This window comes from Gossypium hirsutum, chromosome A09 (genome assembly GCF_007990345.1).
Source record: "Gossypium hirsutum isolate 1008001.06 chromosome A09, Gossypium_hirsutum_v2.1, whole genome shotgun sequence".
Lineage (NCBI taxonomy): Eukaryota > Viridiplantae > Streptophyta > Magnoliopsida > Malvales > Malvaceae > Gossypium > Gossypium hirsutum.
In genome coordinates this window covers 78,476,867-78,487,223 of record NC_053432.1, presented here as the reverse complement: position 1 = coordinate 78,487,223, position 10,357 = coordinate 78,476,867, and the positions used below count along the sequence as shown (strand labels likewise).

General features: G+C 35.6%; 1 long non-coding RNA gene across 1 annotated transcript; it reads left to right on the top strand.

Moving 5' to 3' along the window:
* Positions 1-959: 959 nt before the first annotated feature.
* Positions 960-1,980, top strand: LOC121206253 (uncharacterized). The gene is made up of 2 exons (XR_005901311.1): positions 960-1,418; positions 1,705-1,980. It is a non-coding gene; the product is annotated as an uncharacterized lncRNA (long non-coding RNA).
* Positions 1,981-10,357: the final 8,377 nt, after the last annotated feature.

The window sequence follows — 10,357 nt, the reverse complement described above, 5'->3', positions numbered from 1 at the left end:
AACGCGAGAAGAATCGAAGCTCAGTAAGTTAGGGCACGATTTTCTCGAATTTTCTAAATACGAAATATTACCTTATTTTGAAAGTTTAAAAAGGATATTCGGCTATTTGGTCGAACGAGAAACCGAAACCCAGTACGTTAGGGCACGTTTTCTCGAATTTTCCAAACGCAAAATATTTCCTTAATTAAAAAAATTTCTTTTTGATGTATGGTGTTAATATGCATAGCAAAACAATAATGAATATGATGGCATAAAAACAACACGAGTAATAGCAACGGAAATAAGATTATTAAATATAAATAATAATGAAAATGAAGATAAATAAATAAATAATGAATAGGTGTAAAGAACGTATATACATGAATGTACACAAAATTATGAAAATATGAAAAATCTATGTATGTATACGTATTGTGAGATTATTAAATATAAAAATATATGTAAATATGTATACATGTATAGGTATATGAATTAAAATATGTAAATAGATAAGTATATATATATGCATGTAGAAAATATGAAATATAAAAAAATATATTTAAAATAAATAGAGAATATGTACGTGTATATATATATAAATTATAAGATATAGTAAGAAATGTATATGAGTATATATATATACATATATATATTAGAGAAAAATGTGTACGTGTATATATTTATGAAAATGAAAATATGTATATAAATATATAGGTATGTACATAAGTTGTAAAATATAAAAAATATATAAGTATATATATGTACCGAAATTTTAAATATATAAATAAATAGATAACAATAATAATAGTAATGTAATATAATAGTAATAATATCTACAACAAAAGAAAATATTAGGAAATGTGCAAATATATATATATATATATATAATATTTACAATAATGATGTAAATAAACAACATATAAAATATTTGAAATAACATATAAATGAAACATTTAAAAAAGGTTAATAAATGAATTAAATAGATTTAAGACATGGTTAAAAACAAATGAAAATTTGGGATATAAAAGTATAAATATTGGATAGTTAATTAGGGATCAAAACGAAAACCAAACAAGATCTGAAGGCCAAACTTAAAAAAAACAAAAGAAGATAGAAAATGGGGGTTAATTGAATGAGGTTGCGAGGGAGGAGGACTAAACACATAAATTTCCCTTTTAGGGAAAGTGCACAGACCCCACCCACCAAACAAAATAGTGCCGTTTCAACACCATTATTTAAAAACAAAGATTTTTTTTTGTGTTTCATTTTCAACCCCCAATCTAAAAAAAACAAAAAAAAAGCTTCCATGCTCTCTTCCCCTCCCTTAAAATCCTCTCAAGCCTTTTCTTTTCCGGTGAAATCCCGGTCACTGAGCCACCGCCGTTGGTCGCGCCGCCACCGTCGCTGGCCACCGCACATGGTGGCCGGAAGTTCAAAAGGTAACTTTTTTTATTTTTTTTAATAATATATATATGTATATGTATATAGAAAGAAAGGAAAAAAAAACAAAGAAAAAAAAATTCGAAAGAAGAGAGAAAAAGAAAAAAAAATGCAAACCTTTTTATTGATTTTTTCCTTTGTATTTGAAGTTCGGAGGGATTTTTGTGTTTGTCTCTTTTTCAATCTTTTAAAATCCCCCCTCTTTTTACACTAGTTTCCATGGCTTTTATAGCCCTTACACTTTCATTTTCTATTAGTTTCTATCTCTTCATTGCTGCTTGCAAGGTATGGAGGTGCCAGGCATGCGGGGATGGTGTTGGCAGAAGCATGGGGCGTGGTAGCCGACATGGTGGTGACCAAAGATGGTGCTAGTGTCAGAGGAAAGTGGGGTGTGGTAGCCAAGGTTTCTTGTTGTCTGTTTCTCTTTTTTTTTATTATGTTGGGCTAGTTGAGTATTGGGCTGGTGGTATTTGGGCTATGGGATTTGGTTTATTGGGATTGAATTTTGGGTTTGTTGTATTTTATTTCATTTGGACAATGGGCCCAGCAAATTTGGGCTTCTACAGCTGCCCCTCTTTGCTCGTTTTCGTGTAACGAGAACAGAGCAAAGACTAAGAAAGACCAAATTTGCCTGGTCTCGTTGAGGCTTAATTTCTTTGGGTGCTTTTCTTCTTCAAGTAGCCTTATTTCAGTCCACTGCGTCTTCTTGCTTTGATCCACTTCACGACAACTTCAGATACGCCTTGTAGCTTCAATCTACTTTGTTACGACTTCATGGGGATGAGATTTGTGTTTTTAGTCTGCTCCACTACTGCTTAGGGGAATAAGATCTGTCATCTTCACTCTATTCCACTATTGAATGCAGGGAGATAGAGTTATCGGCTTCAATGTACTCCACTGTAGTCAGGGAGGTAAAATCCGCCATCGTCGATCTGCTTCGCTGCCAAATACAGGAAGGCAAGATCTGCAATCCTCAATCTATTCCACTGTCAAATACAGGGACAAGATCTGCTTTCTTCGATCTACTTCACCACCAGTATGGGAAGACAAGATCTGCATCGTCGATCCACTTCCTATCAATATAGGAAGATAGGACCTGCTATCTTCGATCTACTTCACGCCAATACATGAAGACAAGATCTGCTTTCTGCGATCTACTTCGCCACCAATATGGGAAGACAAGATCTGCATCTTCGATCCACTTCCTACCAATATAGGAAGATAGGATCTGCTACCTTCGATCTACTTCACGCCAATACATGAAGACAAGATCTGCTTTCTGCGATCTACTTCGCCACCAATATGGGAAGACAAGATCTGCATCTTCGATCCACTTCCTACCAATATAGGAAGATAGGATCTGCTACCTTCGATCTACTTCACGCCAATACATGAAGACAAGATCTGCTTTCTGCAATCTACTTCGCCACCAATATGGGAAGACAAGATCTGCATCTTCGATCCATTTCCTACCAATATAGGAAGATAGGATCAGCTATCTTCGATCTACTTCACGCCAATACATGAAGACAAGATCTGCTTTCTTCGATCTACTTCGCCACCAATATGGGAAGACAAGATCTGCATCTTCGATCCATTTCCTACCAATATAGGAAGATAGGATCAGCTATCTTCGATCTACTTCACGCCAATACATGAAGACAAGATCTGCTTTCTTCGATCTACTTCGCCACCAATATGGGAAGACAAGATCTGCATCTTCGATCTATTTCCTACCAATATAGGAAGATAGGATCAGCTATCTTCGATCTACTTCTTGCCCCGGGAGATAGAACTATCAGCTTCAATGTACCCACTATAATCAGGGAGGTAAAATCCGCCATCTTCAACCTGCTTTGCTGCCAAATACAGGAAGGCAAGATCTGCAATCTTCAATCTATTCCACTGCCAAATACAGGGAGATAGAGTTATCGGCTTCAATGTACTCCACTGTGGTCAGGGAGGTAAAATCTGCCATCTTTGATCTGCTTCGCTGCCAAATACAGGAAGGCAAGATCTGCAATTTTCAATCTATTCCACTGCCAAATACAGGGAGATAGAGTTATCGGCTTCAATGTACTCCACTGTGGTCAGGGAGGTAAAATCTGCCATCTTTGATCTGCTTCGCTGCCAAATACAGGAAGGCCAGATCTGCAATCTTCAATCTATTCCACTGCCAAATACAGGGAGATAGAATTATCGGCTTCAGTGTACTCCACTGTGGTCAGGGAGGTAAAATCTGCCATCTTTTGATCTGCTTCGCTGTCAAATACAGGAAGGCAAGATCTGCAATCTTCAATCTATTCCACTGCCAAATACTGGGAGATAGAGTTATCGGCTTCAATGTACTCCACTGTAGTCACATGGAGGTAAAATCTGCCATCTTTGATCTTCAATCTATTCCACTGCCAAATACAGGGAGATAGAGTTATCGGCTTCAATGTACTCCACTGTAGTCAGGGAGGTAAAATCTACCATCTTTGATCTGCTTCGCTGCCAAATACAGGAATGCAAGATCTGCAATCTTCAATCTATTCCACTGCCAAATACAGGGAGATAGAGTTATCGGCTTCAATGTACTCCACTGTAGTCACATGGAGGTAAAATCTGCCATCTTTGATCTTCAATCTATTCCACTGCCAAATACAGGGAGATAGAGTTATCGGCTTCAATGTACTCCACTGTAGTCAGGGAGGTAAAATCTGCCATCTTTGATCTTCAATCTATTCCACTGCCAAATGTAGGGAGATAGAGTTATCGGCTTCAATGTACTCCACTGTAGTCAGGGAGGTAAAATCTGCCATCTTTGATCTTCAATCTATTCCACTGCCAAATGCAGGGAGATAGAGTTATCGCTTCAATGTACTCCACTATAGTCAGGGAGGTAAAATCTGCCATCTTTGATCTTCAATCTATTCCACTGCCAAATGCAGGGAGATAGAGTTATCGGCTTCAATGTACTCCACTGTAGTCAGGGAGGTAAAATCTGCCATCTTTGATCTTCAATCTATTCCACTGCCAAATGCAGGGAGATAGAGTTATCGGCTTCAATGTACTCCACTGTAGTCAGGGAGGTAAAATCTGCCATCTTTTGATCTGCTTCGCTGCCAAATACAGGAAGGCAAGATCTGCATCTTCGATCCACTTCCTACCAATATAGGAAGATAGGACCTATTTACGCCTAGTGTTTAGGATAACATGATCAGAATGAATCAAATGCTCCTAACTGGATGTGTATGTATTATATTTGTAGAATGTCATGAGAATGATCCATTTTTAATGCTTAGGTTGTCATTCCTCATTGTTCATCAAGGTTCTATCACTGATGCCTTCTTGTTCAGCCAGTACCTTTGACAGAAAACCTAAAGAAATAGACGCTATTTAGACTATCATTTCTCAAATGTTTCCAACCCTTAGGTTTGGTTAGTTCTAAACAATAGTCCTGTTTCAGGTCCTCGTATTATTTAGAAACTTTCAGAGTAATATGCAGAACTCCTTCTGCATGTGTATTGTCAGTCCATTAATCGTTATTTCAATGAAAAATGCTTGAAAAAGATTATCAAAATGGACAAAATGAAATTTTGTTGAGAGCAAAGCTCTAAACAAACAAATCAATCAAGATAGCAAATTTTGCTGAGATACGAGATGAATAAGATGAAAAAGATTATCACAATGGATAAGATGAAAATTTGTTGAGAGCAAAGCTCTAAATGAACAAATTAATCAAGATAGCAAATTTGCTAGAATACAAAATGAGAATAAATTAATCAAGATGATGTATTTTGTCAAAAATATAAAAAATGAATAAAATGAAAATAGGTGCCCCAGATATCGTAGCATGAGCTTCTCTGTCCCAAACTTCTTAAGGACCCTTTTGAACTTGATATGTGTTTAGAAGTCCTAGAAGGCTTTGCTGATAACCCAAGATGTAGCATCCCTCATTCTTATTAATTCAGAAAGGGCAAGACTACCGCATGCCCCACCTTTGATCAAAATTTGAACTGCCCATTTCTGGGTTTTCAATTCAAAACCCTTTGGTCTCAAGGCGCCCTTTGCGGGTTTTCACCTTGGCCTCTCCTTTTTTTCTTTTTGTTCCTTTTTTGTTTCTTTTTTCGAGTGAAGTATTTATTGCTTGAATCAGAATTCTCAAGATTAGGCAGGTTTTTGCCATCCATCTTGGTTAATATCGACGCTTTTTCAGATAAGGCCTTCCACATAAGGTCCTTTCCAGTTTGACATAGACTTTCCTATGAAGTCCTTCTGCATGGGAAGGATCTTCCTCGATATTAGATCCCCTCATGGAATTCTCTAGGGTGAACCTTTTTTGGTGAGCTCGCATCATTTGCTTTTGGTACATTTGACCATGACGGATAGCTGTTAACCTTTTCTCTTCAATTGTATCGGACCTGGATCCATTCTACTTCATCCAACTTCAACTTTGACAAGGCTCGAAGGGAAGGAATATCAACTTCGATGGGTAAAACTGTCCCTATTCCATATGCCAATGAGAAATGAGTTGTCCTGGTAGAGTTTTTTTTGTTTTTGCTTTTGTTTTTTATTTGGTTTTTATTTGTTCTTTTTTTTTGGCCTCCACTAAACTGTTCATTTTGAGGGCAACATGGTGTTAATTTGAACAAACTGCAAACTTCTGATGTCGTGCCGTTGTTCAAATTCCATGCATTATCTAATATGATCCTTTTTGGCATTCCATATTGACATATGATTCTTCAAGAAATTTGCCGAGTGTCGACTTTATGATATTGGCATATGAAACAACCTCTACCCACTTGATGAAGTAATCGACGAACACAAAGATAGATCGATGACCGCCAGAAGCTTTTGGCGAGGTCGGCCCAAATAACATCCATGCCCCTCATAGAGAAAGTCCATGGAAAATTCATAACATGAAGAGATAAAGGAATCACATAAATCTTGTCTCCGTAAATTTGGCACTTGTGGCGTTTCTTGGTATAACTGGTGCAATCCCCTTCCATGGTGGGCCAGCAGTACCCAAATCTCATGATTTGCTTGGCCATTGCAAAACCATTAGCACGTGTTCCTCGTCCAAGATCTTCTTAACCTCAAGAGCATCCACTTGTCTAAAAACATCTTTGAATTCTTAGAGTAACTCAATGACGTCTCGCTTTGTCTTTGCAGTGATACAGGCTCTAATCTTTACCTTTTTCTCTTCTCCTAAGCTCACAATTCCCCACTGAATTTTTTTGTAAGGTTGGATCTATTTTTCGACTTGCCTTACCATCCTTAACAAATCAGGAGATAAACTACAGTCTTGATCATCTTCGAAGTCTTGAGGATCCTCTAGACACATATCTTGCTTGAAAGAAAGTTCTGAGTCAATAGCAGTGTCGCTCATATCATTGATATCTGGAGACCTATTCTAGGGACGAAGGAAGTCTCAAAGAGCTAACGAATCAAAGGGTAATTACCTGGTGGTATGAGTATGAATGAATTGGAAGGAACAAAAGAATATTTGCCAAAACAAGACACAAAGATGCATTTCGTTGAAATAAAGAATAGTGGACATGTGCCTTTTCACAAAAGGATTTTCTATTGCTCCCAGGCTTAGAACAATAAGAGCGTTCCAAATATTACTCTGAAATGGTCCTAAAAATTACAAGAATCTCCTCCACGGTCCAGTTGTTTAAAACGCCTCTAGGGATGTAGAAACAAATTCAAGATAGGTTTTTTCATTTTTTAGTTCTTTTCAAAGGCATACACATCTTCACCTTTCGAACCATCAATATATTCAAAGAATTCCAATCCATCTGGTTTTGTACTAGAGTTCTAAACTTGACGTACTTTTGGATTTTAGGAAATTTATTGTATGCAATGAAATGTAATGTTGATGCATGAACGCGTATTTTTGGATTTTAGGAAATTTATTGTATGTAATAAAATGTAATGTTAATGCATGAACGCGTATTTTTGGATTTTAGGAAATTTATTGTATGTAATGAAATGTAATGTTAATGAATGAAGAGATACGTACAATGAAATGTAATGCAGATGTATGAATGCAAAAAGAGACATTGATTCTTGATTCAATTCTATTAGAACAACTTTACTAGAAAACAAATCTCTTTACATAAAGCGGATACATATACGCTTTGCCCTCATATGCGGAGACATTCGATCATTTTCTTCGTTCGAGCGTTAAGATAAGTCTCACGAACTCTTCAAAAGGGACGTATCTTATATCTCCTTTTTACTCAATCCGGGCCGTGACTCGTTGCTCACTAAACCTCATGGTGCTCGTTGGCTTCTCTTTTAAGAAAGTTCAGCGGCTCTCGAATAATCCTTGTCACATTAAATTCTCGGGCCACGGAGCAATGGTTGTGTGGTCCTCCATTAAACTATCATCCTTCTCTTATCACGTTTTCTTGGACCACATTCGGACAACCGTATTATTATCCACTTTATCAAGAAACCCATTTCCTTATGACAAACTCTCTATTTAACAACTGAACGTGAATCAACACCTCTTTTTATGATGAAAATGCAATGCAATCATAGCAAAAAGAAAACAGGTTAGTACCAAGCAAAAGCAAGCAAGAATAAATAAAACACCTATTTGGGTGAATACTAGGGGTTCGAAGTGGTTCTACCTAGGGTGGGCTCCTAAGGTTCACTACATGAGGTTTGGTTCTAAAGTAAGGGTACCTGAACCAGCAGATTCCTCGATCCTCACCCATTATAGGCTCATATAGACCGAGTTCAGTTCAGGGGAATACATTTCCCTATGGCCATGCGGAGATGAAAATCTCACGAAGACATAGGTACGGATGTATCCCGGAAGCGATTCACTATCCCATGCGGAGGTGAAAACCTCACGAAGGCATAGTTTCTCACTCCCACTTAAAAGGGTATGACCAGCGGTCATGCAATGCAATGTGCAGAGGTATAAAATAAAATACAGAAAAAAAATATAACTCAAAACAAAAGAGATGCAATGAGAGGATCGTAAATTTAAATCGAATTTTCCACTTTCAACAAAAGACAAGAAATAATCAACACGTGGCTTGACTCTCTTATCGTCCCCAGTGGAGTCGCCAAGCTGTTGACACCATTTTTTGGATGAAAACGGGGTCGACTTGGATTTTGAAAAAAGAATGAAAACGGGAGTCGCCACCAATCCTTTTTTGATGAGGTGTGATCGGGTCACCTCAAAAAGTGGTTGTTTTTTAATAAATGGTTTAATTTTATTAAAACAACGATTTTGGTCTACGAAATTCAGAAAAATGAGTTCGGGAGTCGGTTACGCACGAGGAAGGATTAGCACCCTCGATACGCCCAAAATTGGTACCTAGTTGATTAATTAGTGTCTTAGTGTCGAAAATTGAAAATTTGAAGAGTTTTTAAAAGTACGATCCTTCCTTATATTGTTATTTTAAAATTACTCAAATAAATCAAAATGGAAAATGCTTCCTTATCTCGAAGTAACAAGATGTCACGTCCAGTAAGTTAGGATACAACACATCGTATTTTCGAGAGTAAGCTTGCTTTATTTTTTGTTTAAACCTCATTTATTTTAATTTAAAAGGATGTTCGGTTATTTAGGATCAACGCGAGAAGAATCGAAGCTCAGTAAGTTAGGGCACGATTTTCTCGAATTTTCTAAATACGAAATATTACCTTATTTTGAAAGTTTAAAAAGGATATTCGGCTATTTGGTCGAACGAGAAACCGAAACCCAGTACGTTAGGGCACGTTTTCTAGAATTTTCCAAACGCAAAATTTTCCTTAATTAAAAAATTTCTTTTTGATGTATGGTGTTAATATGCATAGCAAAACAATAATGAATATGATGGCATAAAACAAACGATAATAGCACGGAAATAAGATTATAAATATAAATAATAATGAAAATGAAGATAAATAAATAAATAATGAATAGGTGTAAAGAACGTATATACATGAATGTACACAAAATTATGAAATATGAAATCTATGTATGTATACGTATTGTGAGATTATTAATATAAAATATATGTAAATATGTATACATGTATAGGTATATGAATTAAAATATGTAAATAGATAAGTATATATATATGCATGTAGAAAATATGAAATATAAAAAATATATTTAAAATAAATAGAGAATATGTACGTGTATATATATAAATTATAAGATATAGTAAGAATGTATATGAGTATATATATATACATATATATATTAGAGAAAAATGTGTACGTGTATATATTTATGAAAATGAAATATGTATATAAATATATAGGTATGTACATAAGTTGTAAAATATAAAAAATATATAAGTATATATATGTACCGAAATTTTAAATATATAAATAAATAGATAACAATAATAATAGTAATGTAATATAATAGTAATAATAATATCTACAACAAAAGAAAATATTAGGAATGTGCAAAAATATATATATATATAATATTTACAATAATGATGTAAATAAACAACATATAAAATATTTGAAATAACATATAAATGAAACATTTAAAAAAGGTTATAAATGAATTAAATAGATTAAGACATGGTTAAAAACAAATGAAAATTTGGATATAAAAGTATAAATATTGGATAGTTAATTAGGGATCAAAACGAAAACCAAACAAGATCTGAAGGCCAAACTAAAAAAAACAAAAGAAGATAGAAAATGGGGGTTAATTGAATGAGGTTGCGAGGGAGGAGGACTAAACACATAATTTCCCTTTTAGGGAAAGTGCACAGACCCCCCCACAACAAAATAGTGCCGTTTCAACACCATTATTTAAAACAAAGATTTTTTTTGTGTTTCATTTCAACCCCAATCTAAAAAAAACAAAAAACTTCCATGCTCTCTCCCCCCTTAATCCTTCAGCCTTTTCCGGTAATCCCGTCAACACCGCGTGTCGCGCCCACCGTCGCTGCCACCGCCAGGTGCCAAGTTCAAAACTTAT